Genomic DNA, 22,509 nt, shown 5'->3' on the forward strand with positions numbered 1-22,509 from the left:
CACTTGTGAAACCAAAAAGAAAACAAATGAAGGGTTCAGATGCAAAACCCTCTAAGTACGTCTGACATGAGCATTTTTATCAGGCACTTATGTTTCATTTTTATGCCAAAAAACATATTGGGGCGACTTCCCGGACAGAGCTTTTCCTAGTACCAGACTAAAATGCGTGTTTCAGCTTCCTTCATTTAAAAATACCATGTCTTCACATATATCAGTGCCATTGTTTTGTCTCAAGATGCACAAAAGTATTGTTTTTTTTTTTGTATAAGGTTTGTTTGTACTACTTAAATGTCCTAATATAACCAAGGCCTAGTCCTGGACTAATCTAAACCCTGTCTGGGAAACCGCCCCATTAAGTATTAAGTAAAGATTATGCTTTATTAAGATATTCCTGCCATAAATATATAAAAATGTATCATTAGTAATATGCTAATGACTTAATTTGGACAACTTTAAAGGTGATTTTCTCAATATTGTGATTTTTACACCCTTGGATATTACGGATTTTCAAATAGTAAGTCATGCATCAATAGAAAGCTTTTTATTCAGTCACTTTACTCAGCGGCTTTTGCATGTGAACTCTTAAATGTACATAGTCTTTTATTTTAATGCAGACATCACTATTGGTGATAAGAAAAGAATTAAAATGGAGGGTTGCTTGCTTGTTGTATCATACAAAAAGCAACCACATAGCAAAATGATTAAAACCACTGAAAAAATCTTAAATACTGGGTGTGCGCTTTGTACAATCCAGCTGCATTTACATCTTTAATCCTGTTTTAAATTTAGTTTTTATTTGGTAAATCACAGAAAACATAATACAAAGCAATTTTAGGTCGATTATACTTATATGTGTGTCTGGCAGCACTTACCGGGTATGTAATCCATAAGGCTGCGAATGAAATCTCTTGCTTTATAGGGTTTATACTAGGGCTGGGCAAAAAATCTATTTATCGATTAATCGTTTTTTAAAACATGGTCGATTAAAAATCGATTCTCAAAGGCCACGAATCGATTTTTTTTTAATGCAATAACCTGATCCTGTTTGATCAAGTAATGCAACTGTTTTGACTTTTTCAGCATACATTTTTCATTTTGCATCAAAATTGTATTGTATTTTAACATAACTGAATGCACTTGAAAATTAGAGATAGGTTCTATAATGTACCCAAGTTTACCTAAAATAAAAAAGTGTAATATAATTAATTTATTTCTTTTTATTAATTACCCACTGGTACACTTATGTTCAGAGAACTGAAACTGAATCGATCCGATAGCTTATGAATCGAAATCGAATCGATCCAGAACATCTGAATCGATACCCAGCCCTAGTTTATACACAAAAACAGATTACGTTACACAAATGCATTAATGCATCAGTTCACAAAACACTCAATTACCCAATCTGCCAGTCTTTCTCTCTAACATTCATCAAAACAGATTAAATGAAATATGCAACGTTATGCAGCTTAAAACAGTTTAATTGTATCCCCTCTGTCAAAAGCATATTCAAATCATACATTTTTACATTTTATGAAGAAAATTTGGGTGGCGCCCAAGTAAGCAAAACTGCCACAATGAGGCTATGATGTTGTGAGCATTTGGAAGGGAGGATGTTGCTCTGGCTTTGTTTATATAGCAATAGTAACATTCAAGAACACGCCAGTCATATGCATGTGTATTTCTTCCCTCATTTGTAGTTTGTGGCCTCTTCTTACATTATCTAATTGGAAAGACATCAGTACATGCCTGGACTTTTATGTAATATAACAGGTGCAGCTTACTGGCAAAGCCAGATTAGACTACAAAACAGAAAGATTTAGGGCTGCAAAAACTAATCGATAAAATCAACAACAAAAAAATCGATAATGAAATTCGTTTTCAATGTATATGATGTCACAAGCTTTCTCACAGTGCAAGCTGTGCACTTAAAATTAAAGTCAGGCGTAGGCTGTAATCGGCTGTCACGGTTATGATTAATTGCCTATTTTATTGCCTTGGATATTTAATCCTCATACTTTTTCTTTGTTTAGGAAATAATTTTCACATATTGTTGTCATTATAATTATAAATCTATAATTCTTTTATAAATTATAATTATATAAATCTAATTAAAATAAATTTTACCTGCCAGTAAATATTAATACCCATAACACATATTTAAAAGTAATCTATGGTCTTGTTTATACAGGCGCTGTAGCTCCCCCTTGTGTTGTTTAGAGAGATGTGCAATCATTGCGGTGATCTAAAATCATCGCGATGAGGTCAAACAATCGCGATGAAATGATTATTTAATAATTGTGACAGCCCTAGTCAGGCGCTATTTCTTCATACAACGGGAGCTGAAAGTTTATCATGCACTTCTTCTCACTGCATGACCAGCTTGTTTAAAAGCAAGGCAGCTTTGCCAGGTCCTCTGCATTTTGATGAAAATTCTGAATTGGGTTAATTTTAAACTTTTTAAGTTTCGGTTGTTTTTCTGCTGGTTAGAGATGGTAGGATTTTCTTCATTAGTTGTTGGTATTTTGCTGCGAAAAGTCATTGGAATGCTTTTGGACTAATTTTAGATGGCCACTGGGCTGGTTTTATTATGCAGCTCTGGCAACCCTGACAGGGCAATGATGGAAGCAAAAGCACAAATGAACGCTATAATAAAGGTTACATTTTGTCCTTTAATATAAGTGAGTTTTTATTACTTTAATTGTTGTTGCGTTTACACAAAAATAGTATGAACCACAAACTAAGCATCTGTTTTAAAGAGCACCTGTTTTAAAGAGATTCACGAATTTACATTTCCTTTGGTGTGTAAGTGTGTATTAGTACATGTTAACGATATGCAAAAGTACAAACCCCAAAGTAAACAATTACGCGAGTTATCTCCAACGTAAATCTCTTTTCTTGGACTACAACAAACAAGCGGATTGTAGGCAACAGTTTACTTCCTGGGATTGGTGATGTAGTAAAGACTCCCTCTTGGACGTACAGCCTGTAAATTAACTCCTGTTAGCATTGCATTGTGAGCGAATCTTTCAAACATGGTAAGGAGCGAGCTTCACATTTCCGCCTGACGTCAGAGGTATTCAGACCAAATCAAATCAAATCAAATCAAATCAACTTTATTTCTATAGCACTTTCCAGCAACCACAAGGTGCCCAAAGTGCTTCACATCGAATACAAATGACACATCATTTGAAATCACACCATACAAAAAAAAAAGAATAAAAGAAGACAAAACATCATCAAGTCACACACTACTGCGTATCAAATGCCAATTTAAACAAATACGTTTTAAGTTTGGTCTTAAAAAGGGCAACCTCGGTAATAATACGCATGTCAGGGGGGAGCTTATTCCAAAGCTTAGGGCCAGCAACAGCGAAAGCCCTATCACCCCACTGCTTATACTTTCACAACGACCAATCACAAAGACCAATCACAACGTACAGATTAGCTGGCCAACCAGAGACACAGCGCTTTTCAAATCGATGAGTTTTGTACACAATCAGTGTATTTCAGGAAGACAGGGATAGTTGGAGCTACAAAAATGTATGGTATGTGGAAAACAATGTGTTTTTAAAGCAAAACTATGCAAACGCATTATTTTAAACATTATTATACCAAATACACAAAATAACGTTATTTTTTAGCAATAAAATAGGTACACTTTAAAATAAGGGGGAAAACCAGGTTTTTATTACTGTAAGACGCATTTAAATCACTCTCATATCATAATGGCTTATTTGTTTAGTTAATTATGAATAATGTTAATACTCATCAAGGTCTAAAGTTGAGATTTAAATTTAGTTATTAAACTGAGTTTATTAATCTTTGGCAAAAATTTCCTCACCACCACATCCCTGAAGATTTAAATTGTTTGGTTTATATATATTTTCACATTTAAAGATTCTTTCTATTTTACTGTTTTAAACTACACAAACTTTTTTTGCTTAAAATATCAAAAGGTTTATATTAGTAAAACTCTGTAGTAGTGTGTGGCTTTTGCACTTTTAAAATGACACTTCTACATGTGAATACCTTAATTTAGTGCCTTATTTAGCTATAATAAGTGAAAAAAAGGGGTTTTTATCTCATTAGTCAATAAATAAATAAATAAATAAATACATACATATATAAATATATACACAATTGCCCAATTAATCTATTATGAAAATAATCATTAGATCTCAACATCTTACACTGTTCAGAGATTTGCAGTCTCAGTAAATACTCTCTTCAAAAGCAACAAGAGTTGTATGTCAACAATAAAGTTGTCCTCACATTGTAAATCATTGTGGATAAAAGTGTCTGCTAAATGAAAATGTTGTAGCCTACTACTAAGTATTAAAGAAACTGATACTTAAAGAAAAGGGAAAGTGATGTAATGGCCTTACTTAAGTGCACGTTATTCGCTTCCTGCAAGCTGTGAAAATCACATTCGGGTTACAAGCCTGACCCCTCTAAACGCAAGGCCATGTCCAAAAAGACTTAGGGCAGTTTGACGGACAGGGTTTATTCTAGTCCCAGACTAAAATGCATGTTTGAGCTCCCTTCATTTAAAACATCTTGCACTGACATATCTTAAAGGAATAGTCTACTCATTTTCAATATTAAAATATGTTATTACCTTAACTAAGAATTGTTGATACATCCCTCTATCATCTTAGTGCGTGCACGTAAGCGCTGGAGCGCGCTGCGACGCTTCGATAGCATTTAGCTTAGCCCCATTCATTCAATGGTATCAAACAGAGATAAAGTTAGAAGTGACCAAACACATCAACGTTTTTCCTATTTAAGACGAGTAGTTATACGAGCAAGTTTGGTGGTACAAAATAAAACGTAGCACTTTTCTAAGCGGATTTAAAAGAGGAGCTACATGTTAGCACTTTTGGGAGTACTTTGACTTGGCGCAGTAATACCCTCCCTCTCCCATTATGAGAGGGAGAAGGGGAGCGGACTTTTCAGGCGAGTCAAAGTACTCCCAAAAGTGCTATTACGCCATAAAATATAGTTCCTCTTTTAAATCCGCTTAGAAAAGCGCTACGTTTTATTTTGTACCACCAAACTTGCTCGTATAACTACTCGTCTTAAATAGGAAAAACGTTGATGTGTTTGGTCACTTCTAACTTTATCTCTAAATGGTACCATTGAATGAATGGGGCTAAGCTAAATGCTATCGAAGCGTCGCAGCGCGCTCCAGCGCTTACGTGCACGCACACAGATGATAGAGGGATGTATCAACAATTCTTAGTTAAGGTAATAACATATTTCAATATTGAAAATGAGTAGACTATTCCTTTAACATATATCAGTGCCATTGTTTTGTCTCAACATGCACACCAGTATTGTTTTTTGTAAGGTTTGTTTGTAAAACCGACTTAAATGTCCTGATATAACTAAGGCTAAGTCCTGGATTAATCTAAACTCTGTCTGCAACCGCTCCCTAAAGTCTCCTGAGGTATAAACAAGCAAACCTGAGCTATTAGAACATTATATTCCCCCTGGAAAGAAAATCAGAGAAGATTCATATGACACATAATGCCCACAGGGGCTCATTTAGGCTTAGATAATCGCAGTCTAACTAAAGTCAACTAATCCTACTGTGTGGCCTCATCCCAAATCAGATCAGCTCAGTCCTGATAAGCAGTACATCAGACCTGACAGATCAAACCATCTTCAGCATCAGTGCATAGAAACAGACGGTCGGTGCAGTGAACTAGACAAGTTTAGACACAAAACAAATGTGATGCGCACGTCTAATTTTCAGCCGCAGGCAAAAGAAAGTACAAATGTTGATTTTGGTCGAAATTGAGGTTTTCATAAAAATAAGTACCTATATATATATATATATATATATAGGTTAAGCCAATGTCAATACTCTGAATAGTCATTAATCTAAAATTATCTTTTTTTGTACGTTTCTGAGAGGTGCTGAATGTTTTTTGCTTAATCCACAAAGACTTCCTGCTGTGGGCAGCAGATGAGAAGAAAGACATATACAGACATATATATCTATATATAGTACAGCAGATGGCAAATCAACAAAGTTAATTAAAGAAGACTATTATGATGTACTATACTGAAACCAATCTTACAGTGTACAGATTGCAGAAATTAAGGATGGACATATTTGAGCTGATTCATGGTTTACTGAGATCTAATATCTCATGCTAAGTAAACCTGACCTGCAGGAGAGACTGAGCCTGCTGTGTGATAGTAAGCAAAGATAAAACTGAGGTCGACTCAATGACACACAACACATCTCTGGAGAAACACACAGCATCTACTCGCTAACAAATAGCACAACACATATACACAAGCTTGACCGATGTTTAAATCTGGTCTAAAAAAACATGCAAGTACAGTGATAGTTTATAAGAGTAATATCATCATATTTGATTCTTTCCATCATATTAAATGCTACTGTAGAGTACTTTAAACAATACTACGGTATTACCACAGAGGAATGCAGATCACTAGATTATAGAGGTATCAAAAGATTAATCGCGATTAATCGCGCATACAAAATAAAAGTTTGTTTGCATAATATATTTATGTGTAAGGATAATGTATATATAAATAAGTATTTGACACATCTGCATTTTTATCAGCCAAATATTGAATTCATTCAAAGAAATCAGAACATTTAAGTATACAAGTTGAGTCATAATAAATAAAGTGAAATCCCCTTACGGATAAAAATGCTGATGTGTCAAATACTTATTTTCCCTGCTGTATTTACACACAATACACACAATTAAGAAAAATGTTACTAACCTATATATTTTTTCATTTATATAAAACATATATTTAAAAATATAAATAAATAAATGAAGAGTTTCGTTGCAAAACGAGATAACCACCGTTTTTTTAATTGTTCAGAAATCTCGTTTTTTGGTTGTGCATTCCAATTAATTTCAATGCAACTGCAGTTGGTTTGTTTTGATTTAAACCTTCATAATTTAAAAAAATACAGCTAAGTAGCACCATAAAACAAAATAATAACATGATAACATAATAATAAACATGTTTTGACAAAAATATAAAAAAAATGGATTTATCTCGTTTTGCAACGAAACTCTTCAAATATATACACATGTTAATGTTTTTTAAATACATGCATGCATGTGTGTGTGTGTGTATTAATATATACAAAATAATTTTTCCACAATGCACACACATATACTATGCAAAAACAAACTTTTATTTTGTATGCGATTAATCGCGATTAATCTTTTGCTAGCCCTACTAGATTACTATATTTTCATTACATAACTTCATTCTAAAGTGCACCACCGTATACTGTATACATTTTTTCTGTATTTATATGGTATATGTTGCGTTTATATTTCGTATTTACTTTCTTGCCTTTTACTTTATGCCTACTTTGTCATAACTTGTGAGAGCTGCTAAACGGCCTTTTGTTATTTTTAATAAAATTAAAATAAATATTTAAAGACTTATTTCATAAGGGTTTGGCTTATGGCAGTGTTCTCATTTCTCAGACCCATCAAACATGTGCTAATAGATAATAAAAGCAAAGATAAAGACCATAATGCACCATTAAGATATCCATCTGAAGAAGCTAATATAAAAATAAATACTTTTTAGCCGAACAGACAAAACAAAAGGCAACATAAAATCACATTAAGGTAATTACAGGGTTTAAAATGCAGTAACCTGAACACAATAGAGGGTGTATTCATGGCTGTTAAGATTATTTTGTCCTTTCAGGATGTCTTTGTGAAACGGCATGCTTCATTACCTAATGCTGTGATACAACCCTGCAGCTCTTTTATTGCGTTACAACATTGTTCTGACTTTAAAAATATATAATGTAGTTTTTGAGAGAGAGAGAGAGAGAGAGAGAGAGAGAGAGAGAGAGAGAGAGAGAGAGAGAGAGAGAGAGAGAGAGAGAGAGAGAGAGAGAGAGAGAGAGAGAGAGAGAGAGAGAGAGAGAGAGAGAGCGAGAGAGACCTGGTTGCCAGTTCATGATAAAGCAGTGCATTTTTGTCTTTATGAACACTAATGAATGATTAGCTCTTTAATGGAGGTCAATATTTGCCATCCTGGCAAACACGTAACCATTGAACTTGAAGATGTGCATGTACATTTTGTTTATATTGTATGTGATACTGCAACACAGTTTCTCATGTGTCCATACCGAAGGCTTGTTGGGACTTAACAGCAAAGAAATGGTGAAAATAAATTTTCTGGGCTTTGTGGCAAAGATTTATGAAGATGTTTGTTTATAGCAACAGCTCTGTGTTTCCATGACAACAACTGACCGTCTCTCGGCTGGTGTTACCACCGAACGTCTGGATGTCTGTTTCATTCTGCTGTGACAACGACACTTACGAAAAGCCATGAAACTGCAGTGATCGATAGTCAACGAATACCTTTTATTCAATGGGTTTAATGGTATGAATAATGTTATTTTACAGTAGCGATAAAAGAAATAAAACACAAGAGGCTGTGCTGTATCGTGAATAAGCCAAGGCTAAAGCCACTTCATCTATGACTTATTAACAATACAACCTTACAGTTTTTATAAAACCACATAAAATAAATATTAAAGCAAAAAATATGAATCGATGCAACTTTAAAGTAAAATCACTAAAAGCCTTACTTACGCTGGAAAAATAGTTTCTGACTGTGAATAGCAATGTTTCACATATCTGGCCCTGGACCACAAAACCAGTCATAAGGGTTAATTTTTAAAATTGAGATTTATACATTATCTGAAAGCTGAATAAAAAAGCTTTCCATTAAAGGTTCAGTGTGTACGTTTTAGGAGGATCTCTTGATAGAAATGCAATATGTAAGGAATAATTGACGACGGGCCATTGAATTATAAGAAAATAATGCACACCAAGGTGGTCATGCGGCACGACGCGAAGCGGAGTGCCGTTACACCGCAGGTGTGCATTATTTTCAAATAATTCAAAGGACCGGAGTCAATTATTCCGCTTATACCACGGTTACCACAAACATTGCTCTGGTGCCTATTTTTAAGACATTTGAAAAATTAGGTGTGCGGTTTACAGAAAAATAATCAACACCCATAGAGCATTTCTCAGCCAATCAGAATGCAGCATTCAACAGACCCGTGGTATAAAATAGTATACATAACTATAATATCAGTGGTGTATACAGATCTTTCATAATGAATCGTTATGTTTTTATTACCTTAGAATGAGACCTTTTTATCTACATACACCGAGGGTCCACTTACATGGAAGTCACCATTTTGTGCCGCCATGTTTCTACAGAAGCTCTTAACGGACAAACTTTTTTTACTAAGTTGTCTCCGACTACGACATGTTTGTCCTGTGGTTGCTACCGTAGCTTCTCTATGTTTTTCAAAAGCGATGAGTGAGCCGTGGACTGAGACGTTGGTTGCAATTCGCAACCTCACCACTAGATGCCGCTAGAATTCACACACGTCACCTTTAAAGGGGACACATTATAAAAATCGAACTTTTTACATGTTTAAGTGCTATAGTTGGGTCCCCAGTGCTTCTATCAACCTAGAAAATGTAAAAAAGATCAACCCAGTAACTTAGTTTTAGTAAAACATTCTCTGCAAGCATGTGAAAAAATAGGTCATTGAAATTTGACTCCCCCTGTGATGTCAGAAGGGGACCTTATTATAATAATTCCGCACCCTTAATCTGCACTATCCAACCACGACAGTGCTATTTAGTGCAGAGATCAGCTCATTTGCATTTAAAGGGACACACTCAAAACACCACATTTTTGTTCCCACCTACAAAGTGGCAATTTTAACATGTTATAATAAATGTTTTATATATATATATATATATATATATATATATATATATATATTATATATATATATATATACTATATATATATATATATATATATATATATATATATAATATATATATAATATATATATATATATATATATATATATATTATATATATATATATATATATATATATATATATATAAATATATATATATATATATATATATATATATATAATATATATAATATATATATTATATATATATATATATATATATATATATATATATATATATATATATAATATATATATATATATATAAGGTGAACTTAAGCACAATTGTTCTGTGCATGTGCACAAGGTATTTTTGCATCCGATTGAGAAAATACTACAATTCATGCATTTACAGTACATGCATACTTTTCTCCTGCTGATCGGATCATAGATCACAATACAACACCCCTTTCTTTCTTTCTTCTTTACGCCATTTCAGCATCTATGGCTATATTCATGGCAAGAACCGGTTAAATCACACACAAGTTTATTCAGACAAGTTAATCCAGACACAGGTTTGGGGAGGGGCAATTTGGCATCTCCAATTTGCCTAACTTGCATGTTTTTGGCCTGTGGGAGGAAACCGGAGTCAGACCCAGGCTGGTACAGGGAGAACATGCAAACTCCACACAGAAGGGCCACCTGACCTAGCCAGGGTTTGAACCAGGGACACACTTCCCCCTTTCAATACGATCGAAAATTGCATCTGATCGACCTCAATCGTATCGATTCAGGTGTTTACACGAAGGCTTTTATCCAAAGTAACTTACAGTGCATTCAAGCTATCTTAACATCTTAACAATAATGCGAGTTCCCTGATATTTGAACCCACGATCTTTGTGTTGCCAACACAATCCTGTACCAATTGAGCTACAGGCAGATACACATCTTAAGTTGTGGTGGCCAATGCACACACTTAGATGTTCATAGTTTCTCTAAAAACACAAGCCAGTATTTATTAATGAAATAAATACAGTATAATAAAATGAGTCTGTAGAATGACATGAATCCTTATATCTGATTATTGTAAGCTCACTGTAATAGCATCAAGTCCCTATCCATTACTAAATAAGCGCAAATTACATAACACAGGTGCAACAGCTGATTTCCATAATGACTAACAATCTACTAAGAGCAGGGAAAATAAGTTTAGGGTAGCAAATAAGCAGAGCTGATGAGGTGCGTGTGATCTACTAACGCCTGATGCGCTTGAGTTCAGCACCACAAACTTCGCTGATGAAATTTTGAAGTGTGAAATACCAGCTAATGAAGCCATAGTAAAATGCAAAGAAGTGGAGGACAAAAAAATGAAGGTTTACAAGAAGTTTCGAAACACCTGGTATTGTGTGACTTTTCTTTTATTTACTTAAGCAAATAAAAAATAACATAGCTTGGCAAACAATATTTTTGATTATTACACGGCTCTCTGGAATACTTGATTCTGATTGGTCAGTTGAGACATTTGCAGGTTTGTTCTTTTCAAATAATAACCGCTCCAAAGTAATAACGCATAGCCGGTACTACTTTTACGAGTAAAATCGCTCCGCGCCAATAAAGATTACTGTTTGGCGCCATCTTGTGACAAACACTGGACAACCACAATTAAGAATTGATTAAGATTTGACATTAATTTTACATGTATGGAAAAAAAAAAACATTTAAACAGTGGATAGAAGAACGAACAACGACAAGACACAGAGAGCTTACTGAGACTGAACTTGACAAAATAGAGCATGACAGCTACGAAGCCAACACACAAAAAAATACAGAATGGGCATTAAAAGTTCTCAAAGACTGGCTAAAAGAGAAAAAAATTGAGACAGACAAGTATGAAGCAGAGGATCTTAATAAGGTATTACGATCATTTTATGCATCTGTGCAAAGTTTCGCGGAAGGATAAAAATGTTAATTTAAAACAAATATGCCAATAAAATTTTCAAATTCATATTCATGTCCAGTTTTTTTTTCTTATGTGGCAAGTAGCCGTGTAATAAGCGGGATAATGTAGAGGCAGCCGGTAGTTATCGGGTAAATAAGCCCCTTCAGTGTGATACAAGACCTTCCGCTTCGCGTCGGGTCCTGATCACACTGTCGGGGCTTATTTCCCGATAACTACCGGCTGCCTCTACATTATCCCTTACATAATATGTTCTTCTGACTTTCCAAACAAACGGTTATGTGTTAAAAAATCCTCTGTATTATACCACACACTCTCTAATCTCTGTGATGGCTCTTCTTACCAGCTACAATTTTTGCTGTTAAATAATGACACAAATACCAGTAATATCACATGCGTAAACATTAGGAAATGTGTTGTGTAAATCATTTAAATCAGTGGTGACCAACCCTGTTCCTGGAGATCTACTGTCCTGCAGAGAACAGCTCCAACCCCAAACACACCTGAACCTGACAATCAAGCATTTCAGGGCTACCTAAAAATTAAAGTCAGGTTTGTTGAAGCTGGGTTGGAACTAAAATATGCAGGAGAGTAGATCTCCAGGAAGAGGGTTGGTCACCCCTGATTTAAATCCCATTGCATCTGAAAGGGAAACTCCTACAAATGCATGTGGAATAAGGTCAGTCACAAAAATAACTAGATAGGCATTTGATGGTACCAAAATGATGGTTTGCAAATCTGGCCCTTGGTCAATAATATTTACTAATACAGTGTCAATTGGCAAGTGTGTGAAAACATCCATCAGTAAAGCACATGGCAAGTGAGGTGTGCAGAAAACACTAATGACAGAGTCACGCTCTGTTGTTCACTCTCTGTAATAATCTGATCGACTTGATGGCTAAACGAGTAAGAAGAGCATAATTAAAAAGAAAGAAGAAACAGGAACAAATCAATAGTGACTGTCTTTTAGTAAGACACAATCGAGTGTTAAGAAAACACATGAAAATGTAAACCAACATTGTAAAAAGATGTAATCAGAATTTTCAAGACAACAGAGTATAAAGTTCTGCTTGTGAACAGATTCCTATTGCACATTTCAAAGATCAGATGTCAAACCATAATTCTTTCCATGCAACTTCTTACTGTAAAATGACTGTTTCAGGCCACTGTGTGGACCAGTAGAGCTCGCCAGGCTGGAATATATGTAGACTTTAAAGGGTGAAACTAATGACTGAAAAATGAATGCAGACACTTTAAATATTTAACACTACAGCTTTACACAGTGGTGACCTGCTTCCTCATTCATTTTGATGGTTATATTGATATCTGTGGGAGTTTAACGGTTGGCACAAGAAGCTTCTAGTTAGCTATGAATTATAATGAAATGAATGTTTTGGTGATTGTTCGTTGACTGTGGAAACAAGTCAAACTGGAAACAGATTTTCATGCATTTCTTTTGAGCAACTTAAAGAGCACCTGTTTCATTGCTAAAAACTGTTATTTTGTGTATTTGGTATAATACAATGTGTTTACATGGTTTAGGCATTTTTATAGCTCCAGATATTCCTGTCTTCCTGAAATGCTCTGATTTTGTACAAAGCTCATTGATTTGAAAGGCACTGTGGCCAGCTACTCTGTACGTGTTGATTGGTCTGAATACCTCTGACGTCAGCTGGAAATGTGACGTTTCTTACCATGTTTGAAAGGTCACAATGCAATGCTAACAGAAGTTAACTTACAGGCTGTGAGTCCAAGAGAGAGGAATTATGATAATGTCGATCTTGTCTAAACACCAATCCCAGGAAGTAAACTGTTGCCTACAATCCGTGTGTTTGTTGTAGTTACGTTGGAGACAATAGCTCGCGTCATCGTTTACTTTGGGGTATGTACATTTTGCATATTGTTAACATTAGGGCTGGGTAAAAATATCGATTCATTAATGCATTGCAATTATTTGATTCTCAATTCAATATTCAGCCCCCCGGCCAGTGGTGGCGCTGTGGGCAACACTCTAGTGAGAGCGTTCAGCATTGTACAAGACGCGCTTTATCAAAACAGAAAGATCAAAGATGGCAAACAGCAGCACTTCTTTCAAGCCTGCGCCATCAACGTGATCAAACATTAGTAATACTACACACATTATTTAAAAATATACACAGGTACTTAATTGCTTGTGTATTTTCTTATTATTGAATCGATATCGAAGCAAGTAAATCAATATAGAATTTAATCGAATCGAAGCCTCAAGAATCGGAATCGAATTGCGAAATTCCTAACAATACCCAGCCCTAGTTAACATGTACTAATACACACCTACAAACCAAAGAAAATGTAAAATCGTGAATCAGACCATTGGCGCTCTTTAACACTGAAGCCTTACACAGAATTAATCGAAATGAAAACGGAAAACTATTTTGGTTTGCAATATTGTGGTAATTTTTACAAATGGCTTATCTGTGAGCTTTATTATTTAAAAAAAAAATGAATGGGTCCTCCTCATTTTTAATGAAAAAGGCAAATCTTGTTCCCTCCTCAAAACAATCTCTCTTTACTTCAGCTCATATGATATGGCATGTGGGCGAAGTCCGGTTCTGGGAAAAGATCGCAGCCATTAGCAAAAAGCAACATGACCCAACTTCAAACGACTCAAACGACAAATTCAAGTTCAGCTCTACCTTACCTTACATTTAATTCAGATATAATATTCATTCGTACCGTGGGGAAAATTAGACTATTGCTACTTCCGTTTCATGGTGACTTTAAAGACATAACCAGTGACTATGCTTGGTTTGTCTGCATCCAATTGAAGACTTCAGATGCAAAACCCTCTAAGTGCGTCTGACATGTTTTCTTGTAAACGAGCATTTTTATCAGACTCTTTATGGATTCTGCCAATAAATCGGTATTTCTGAATGACCTAAGGCTGGGATTAAGCGAATTTGAAGTGAAAGTATTTGATGAACGTATAACTTGTGGCGAGAGCATTCGGTTAATATCATTATCTTATTTTTGACGGAGAGCAGAAGTTTGCAAAGTGTGAAACAATTTGCATGTGTAATAATAATACTGGATTACATCATAATTGGTATGGAAACAGCATGTTAATGTATGTCTGCATGGAGCATTGATTTTTTAAAAGTACCCACAATCCTTTGTGCTGTCAGAAGGAGAGTAATTTGCAATGGACCCCTTTCAAATTCTCAGCCACATCCGATTGAACCTAATGCATGAACGTGCATCATGCGGAGGTCAGATGACAGCAATGCTACAGATTAAAAATGTTAGGTTGTTTCAAGTCGCAAGCTGGCGCCAGTGAGACTCAAACAGGCAACTATCAGATTACAAGCCCTTCTCTTTAACCGTTAGGCCACAACTGCAAAAGTAGCTACAGTATTTAAGATGTTTATCCCAGCCTGGCAAAACTGGTCAAGATGGTTGTTCAGCATCTGGTTTTAGGTGATGAGTCCGACCATACTCATATTAACCTTTTTACTTGTTATGTAAATGAAAGAAAAACAAAGCATTTTATTATTTTAAAACTTTTATAAATCATTATTTCTGAATGTTCAGAAAAATATTGCTGTAGAAAATTGTAAAATTATTAAGCCCAATTTATAGTCGTGCCTAAGTTCTACGCCGTAGGTTATCAGTAACCTTTGAGTAGCTCTGTGTAGCCTGACGTGCACCCCTCAAAAATGTTAACAGCGCGTCAGTTCTACATGGACCGCAAGCGCTGTGATTGGTCCACCAGAACCCCTCCCGTCAGGTAAGAAAACAGCGTCATATGTATTTCCATTCGCGATGGTGAAAACAAAGATGCGGCAAGATGAGGAGTGATTTAACTCAAACTGCTACTGTGGTAACACGCGTGGATACTGCCTACCAGTGGTCTGCGGATGTGTTTGCACGTCAACGTAGACGACGACGCAAAAGTATAATTTAAACCGTTGCTTAACTTACGCTGTCGCGGCTACGCCGTAGGACCTACGCACAACTATAGTGAGCCCTTTAGGCTTAGATGGTTATGTTTTGTTTCCTTTAAAGTCACCATTATGGCGATCAGTGTTTTTCTTTTAGTTGGACTCTTGACCCTTGACGTTTTGTTGCTACCATATTTTCCGGACTATAAGCCGCACCGGAGTATAAGCCGCATCATTCAAAAATGCGTCATTAAGACGCAATAACATATATAAGTCACAGTGGACTATACATTGTGTTTATTTAGAAAATTATTTCACAAAATCCAAGCCGAAGAACAGACATTTAATCTGGAAAGGCGAGTTATTCAACTAAACAATAGCAGACAGAACAGCAGGCTGAATAGATGTCTGTACGTTAAAGTAATATTATCAGTTATTTAAACGATAAACCATAGCATACAGAACTTACCTGGAAGGTTGAATACGCTAAATTAACCGAACAAGCCAACTAGCGTGAAGTTCACATACTCGTCATTACACATTACAGAATCCATTGAATTACATGAATACAGAAGCAGCATATAGCGGACTCTCGCGGCTGTAGACGGTAATGATGTCTCTTGCCTCATAAATGTCAAAATTAATTCATACTGACTTACAAGGCGCACCTGACTATAAGACGCAGCACCAGCCAAGATATGGAAAAAAACGCGGCTAACAGACCGAAAAATACGGTAGTTTTCCACTAATAGAATGTAACATTTCTCTAACGTTCAGACAACCAAGAAACGTTCTTAAAACATTAAAAAACTTTTATGTTGGCATAACGAACCTAGAAAACGACCATATTGTAACAACCCATTAATAAGCATTAATTTAAATCCAACAGTTAGATTTGTTGATAGTTTACCCAACCTTTTTCTTAGAGTGCATCATGCTGTTATTATTGCTATTTTCTATTTTTTTATATGATGCAGTACACAGCATACACTAGAATTCCCGACACATTAATCTCAGTAACCACCGTGATTCCATTAGAGCTGGGAATATGATGATAAGACGCGTCTGCTGTTGTCAGGAGACCCAGAGAATCCTCTTAGCCCTTAATCTGTCTGGTTGTTTTCCGTCGGGAGAAGTCAAGACACCCAATGTGTAATACTGTCCCTGCACAGAGCCGATACACACTCCCTGAGAGCATTGCACACAAAGACACACACACACACGTCTCCATCACTACAGTAAGTATAAAACACAATGGAGCTTTTCTCATCTCTATCATTTGGCTAAATGGGAATCTGTAGTCTGTGGTCTCTGGAGAGTTGGGAATTTGACTGTGTGTGTTTTTAAGGAGGGATTTGCATGCATCCAGCTGGTTAATGAGACGCCTGGCTTTAGACTTCAAGACAATACCTCACTCTCCCGCTCTCTCACACACACACTTGTGAGGGTGGGTCAGTGGGTTTCCTATTGTGAATAGTTAATAAGGGGGCTGGGTATGCAGTCAGTGCCGTCTGCATGGCGGGCTGACAGTCGGCAGCTGGTGAGATTATCTCCGTGTACTCTCAGCTAACGTCTGGACAAAGATCTGGTTCTGGGAATCCGGTTAGCTGTTTGAATGGATGCACAAAATACAGATTCATTTACATTTATGTGTTTGGCAAATGTTTTTATCTGAAGCGGCTTACAGTGCATTCAAGCTATAGCCTATGTTTATTATCAGCGTGCATGTGCCATGGGATCAATAATTTGACCTTTGCGTTGCTAAAAGAATGTTCAACTAATTGAGACAATTTATCATACTGATTTAATATACTATGCATTATCAGCAGATTTTCCAATCCACAATTTTACTACTAATAAAAAAGCATAGGGGTGGTTTCCCGCACAGGGTTTAGGTTAGGACTAGGCCTTAGTTATATTAGAACATTTAAGTAGGTTTTACAACCTTACGCAATAAAAATAATACTGGTGTGCATATCTTGAGACAAAACAATGGCACTGATATATGTTAAGATATATGCAAGATTTTTCAAAATTAAATTTAGTCTGGGACTATAGTCCTGTCCGGAACTGCTCCATAGACTTATAGGTGACTGGATTGTCATAATATAGAGATATTCTTATTAAAAAATCGTACAAATTGCTAAATTTTTAACAACACTGGCGTGTTTTATAACATTAACACAATCTGCATTTCCTTAATTCCAATCTATTTAATCACTGTGTTAAAATGAAGGACGGAGGTTAACCCTCAGTGGTCTGACCTGTCTATTAGGCCAGATGGAGGCTCATCTAACAGCCCTTAAAGAGATGACAGTAGGCTTAACCGGACATCTCAAGGGAAATTATCTGTTGTTGTTTTTGTCCTTTCATCAGATTTGGTTTTGTGGCAGGTGGCCGAAATCAGCTGTGTGGAAATACAAAACAGCTCCCAAATAAAATTCCTCATTTCTTTTATTAAATGGCTTTAAATACATTACACAAATACATATAGTTTAATAGCATAATGCAGGGTTTACACCAGACATGGTAGAGGCGGCAAGCGCGAGTGATTTACATGTAAAGTCAATATAAAGACGTAAATAGGCATCCTGCGGCGCATTCGGCATGGAAGGCGCATCGCAGATGGCGTGTTTCAAATTGAGTGGTAGTGATGGTCGTTTTCGAAGCACTGCTTCATGAGGCTTCGAAACATTTACGAATCTTTTGTTTCGAATCAGTGGTTCGGAGCGTGTTTCAAACTGGCCAAAGTCACCTGATTTTAGCAAACGAGGCTTCATTACGTCATAACTGTTTCGAAACGTTTCGGAAATCCGATGGTTCACCACTAGGGGGAGTTGATCACATGACCAGTGTCTAATATGTTTCGGTGAACTCGGGTCAGTTTTATTATAAAATTTCATAAAACATTTACACACTGTCATTTTGTCTATTTATTGTTTATAGACAGATTTAATGACAAAAATGTGCATAATTAAAAGGGTAGTTAGTTTTAATGATTTGTTTGCCCTAAATAAAACTAAAAACACATAATACACTTTTAACTATGTCTTAATTAAGTTAAATAATTTTTTAAACATATTTTAATAAAAATCTTTCTATTATTTTGTAAAAAAAAATTGTAAAATGTTTGGCCATATCTGCTTTACACTATTTTGACCAGCAGGGGTCGCCAGCGTGTGTGGTGTTTCGAACTGCTTCGAAAACTGAACTTCGAAAAGCTTCGTTTCTCCCATCACTATTGAGTGGTGCCGTGGGAAATGCGCAAATTGAAAAATCTGAACTTTGACGGATTTCCGTGCCGCGTTAACCAATCAGGACCTTGTTGTAGTAGTGACGTGATTACAGGAAGAGAGCAGAGTCTCAGCAGAGTTGCAGAAGCCCCTCCCATGACGCAAATTTCCAAATGAATGTCTCGAATGACTAGAATTTCATGTGCGGCTTTCACGCGCAAATGAAGTGAGTAAACTAATGCTACGTAAAGACCAAACGCGGGGCATTGCGTTACTTACTCTAGATTACTTGCGGGATTTAATGTCGTGTCATGCGAATAGCGAAGATGCGTTTAAGGTGAATAGCGCGTTTTGGCGACAAAACACGCAGCCCATATCGCGTCACTGCATCGCCCCGCATGAGGACACGTCTGATCGCGTCTTTCCATTGACTTTGTATGTAATTTACTTGCGCAAATTGTTTACACCAGATGCGAGTTCAACGATTTGCGCGAGTAGATTACATACAAAGTCAATGCAAAGACGCATTCAGACGCCTCCTCGCGTGGGGCGATGCGAATGACGCAATATGGGCGGCGCGTTTGCGTGAAAACACGTGCTATTCGCCTCAAACGCGTCTTAGCCCAAGTTGAAAACTATTCAACTCGAGCGAAAAATTTGCATGGCACAAAGTTAAATCCCGCGAGTAATCTAGAGGGAGCAACGCGATGCGATTGCACGTTTCGCGTTTGGTGTAAACCCACAGTTAGGCTGTTTTGGGGTTGCAACATCTGTTACGACTTAACCACCATGATTGGGTCAAAAATGGATATTTAAGGTTCATTTAACCAAACAGGCGTGTTTAAATAACCATCAGTGTACTGCTTCATATGGTTTGTGGCTAATAGATAGCACCTGCTTCGTATACACAAAAACTGTTAAGCTCAGCTTACTGATCTTTTTAACATGAACAGATGGACCTGTAACACACTGGTATCTGTGTTAGTATCAATCAGTGCTACATAACATCCTGCTTGAATCAGCTAAGTGACAGTAATGAGAATAAGAGATTAGCCCACTTCCAGTAAGATGCTAATGCACGTGTGTCAGATGCTTGTGAAGATCTTTAGTTCAAGCTATGCAATGCTAGTAAGTGTTTTTGTAGATTAATTTACATTTATGCATTTGATAATCGATTTTTTACAAAATGAATTACAGTGCATTACAATCAGTATATGACCTTTGCACTCCTAACATATTGCCCTACCAACAAAACATATTACAGAATGACGTGCTTTGAAGTAAATTTCAAAAAAAGAAAAAGATTTTCAACAAATCTTTAAAGGAAAAGGGCAGTGATGACCCCCCATTGCTTTATTTTTCCATTTCTACACACGAAAGCAGATGTTAGGTGTAATATTAGCAACTAAAAAAACCTACTGAAAGGCGGGGTGCATGATTTTTGAAAAACACTTTGGAAAAAGGAGTTGGGCTGAGTACCAAAACACAGTTGTAGCCAATCAGCAGTAAGGGGTGTGTCTACTAACCAACATCGTTGCCTGGGTTACGTATGTGTGGGGCAGGTTTATCAAAAAAAGGTCCATATTCTATTAGGGTAGGGGTGTGTATGTTTAGGTGATTTCAAATATCAACATTGGCTTTCAAAGATCATGCGCCCCACCTTTAAGGGCTCATTATAGTTCTACGTGTCGGTTTCATATATACTTCGGCGGCGAAGTGCAATTGCACGTGCAGACCGCTAGTAATAATAATAATACCTTACATTTATATAGCGCTTTTCTCAGTACTCAAAGCGCTTTACATATGAACAGGGGAATCTCCTCAACCACCACCAATGTGCAGCATCCACCTGGATGATGCGACGGCAGCCATATTGCGCCAGACCGCTCACCACACACCAGCTTATTAGTGGAGAGGAGACCGAGTGATATAGCCAATTAGTATGAGGGATGATTAGTAGGCCAATGGGCAAGTTTGGCCAGGATGCCGGGAACACCCCTACTCTTTTCGAAGGACATCCTGGGATTTTTAATGACCACAGAGAGTCAGGACCTCGGTTTAACATCTCATCCGAAGGACGGTGCTTTTTTTGACAGTATAGTGTCCCCATCACTATACTGGGGTGTTAGGACCCACACAGACCACAGGGTGAGCACCCCCTGCTGGTCTCACTAACACCACTACCAGCAGCAACCTGGTTTTCCGTTTTCCCAGGTGGTCTCCCATCCAAGTACTGACCAGGCTCAGCCCTGCTTAGCTTCAGTGGGCAAGCTGTCTTGGGCTACAGGGTGATATGGCTGCTGGCATAGTAGGCAGTATCAATGCATGTAATGCAACATGCTGGCATGCAACAGCCAAAGAAGCAGCTCGACCAGTAAACGAAGAAGCAGCAGAAGACAGCGACTTTTGTTGCAGTTTGAGTTAAATCACTCCTTAACTTTGTTTTTACCATCGCAAGCGGAAATGCCTTTGAGGAAATGCAACACAGATTTTTTTTACCTGACGGGAGGCGTCCTAGCAGGAGCTACGAGTTGTTACATTTTTGGTAAAGTGCACGTCAGGCTATGCACAGTCTACGCCGTAGCTACACACGTCTATGAATTACACTTTATTGTTCACTTGCATTGAATGAAAAAACAAAAGCACTGTCAACCTTTTGCAAACTTTCTCTGTGTTCAACGGAAGAAAAACAACATGAGGGTGAGTAAATGATGACAGATTGTTTATTATGAGGTAAACTAACCTTTAAAATGTTGAATTAAACACTACAATGCTACATCCTACTCTTTCTCTCAATGATGTTCTGTATTTCAAGCTGTGTCTGAATCTCACTGTCTGTGCCAAATGCTATGAAGTAGTTTTATCCACTCCAGAGAGGAAGGGCTGGGTCTGTATTAATGTTTATACTGTTACGTCTTCTTTCCACTGTTTCCTCAGAGAGAGAGAGAGAGAGAGAGAGAGAGAGAGAGAGAGAGAGAGACCATTCCACTTTTGAGGTATGCAGTATGTATAATGTATGCAGTATGCAAATTTTCTGCGAGGATGACATACATGGATGACCTACTAGATTTTTCAAAATGTGCCATATAGCCAACCAGGGCATACTGCAATGAACACCACAGTATGCAACATAATGCAATGTGAAACAACCAAATTCACTTTAGCACCATTACACATGCCACAAAAAACAAGTCTTCTTGGGTCCAAAGAAATGTCCCCCCTCCCCGAAATGATCACAAGTCTTCTCAGCTCCGTTTAGCACAAACACATTCATTTTAAATTACCCGAGACGGCTAAAATTATACCCGACCCGTGTCCAAGGCACACGTGAAACTTTTATACCCGAAGCCACTCGGAAATGACCCGAAATGACCCAAATCACTTTTTATCCAAACCCGACATGCATAAATAATTTTTAGTTAAAGAAATATCCAACCCAAAATAACAAAATTAGACCGGAGTCCGACCCGGATTCACAAGTCTTCTCGGGTCCGTTCAGCAAAAACACATTCATTTTAAATTACCCGAGATGGCTAAAATTATACCCGACCCGTGTCCGAGGCACACGTGAAACTTTTATATCCGAAGCCACTCGGAAATGACCCAAATCACTTTTTATCCAAACCCGACA

The 22,509-nt window shown here is 36.9% G+C and overlaps 1 protein-coding gene across 5 annotated transcripts in view; it reads right to left on the minus strand.

The window, feature by feature from the left end:
* LOC129443166 (microtubule cross-linking factor 1) overlaps positions 1–22,509 on the minus strand; it is a 75,109-nt gene that overhangs the window by 33,033 nt on the left and 19,567 nt on the right. The window lies entirely within an intron of this gene.

The sequence above is a fragment of the Misgurnus anguillicaudatus genome, unplaced genomic scaffold (genome assembly GCF_027580225.2).
Source record: "Misgurnus anguillicaudatus unplaced genomic scaffold, ASM2758022v2 HiC_scaffold_26, whole genome shotgun sequence".
NCBI classification, from domain to species: domain Eukaryota; kingdom Metazoa; phylum Chordata; class Actinopteri; order Cypriniformes; family Cobitidae; genus Misgurnus; species Misgurnus anguillicaudatus.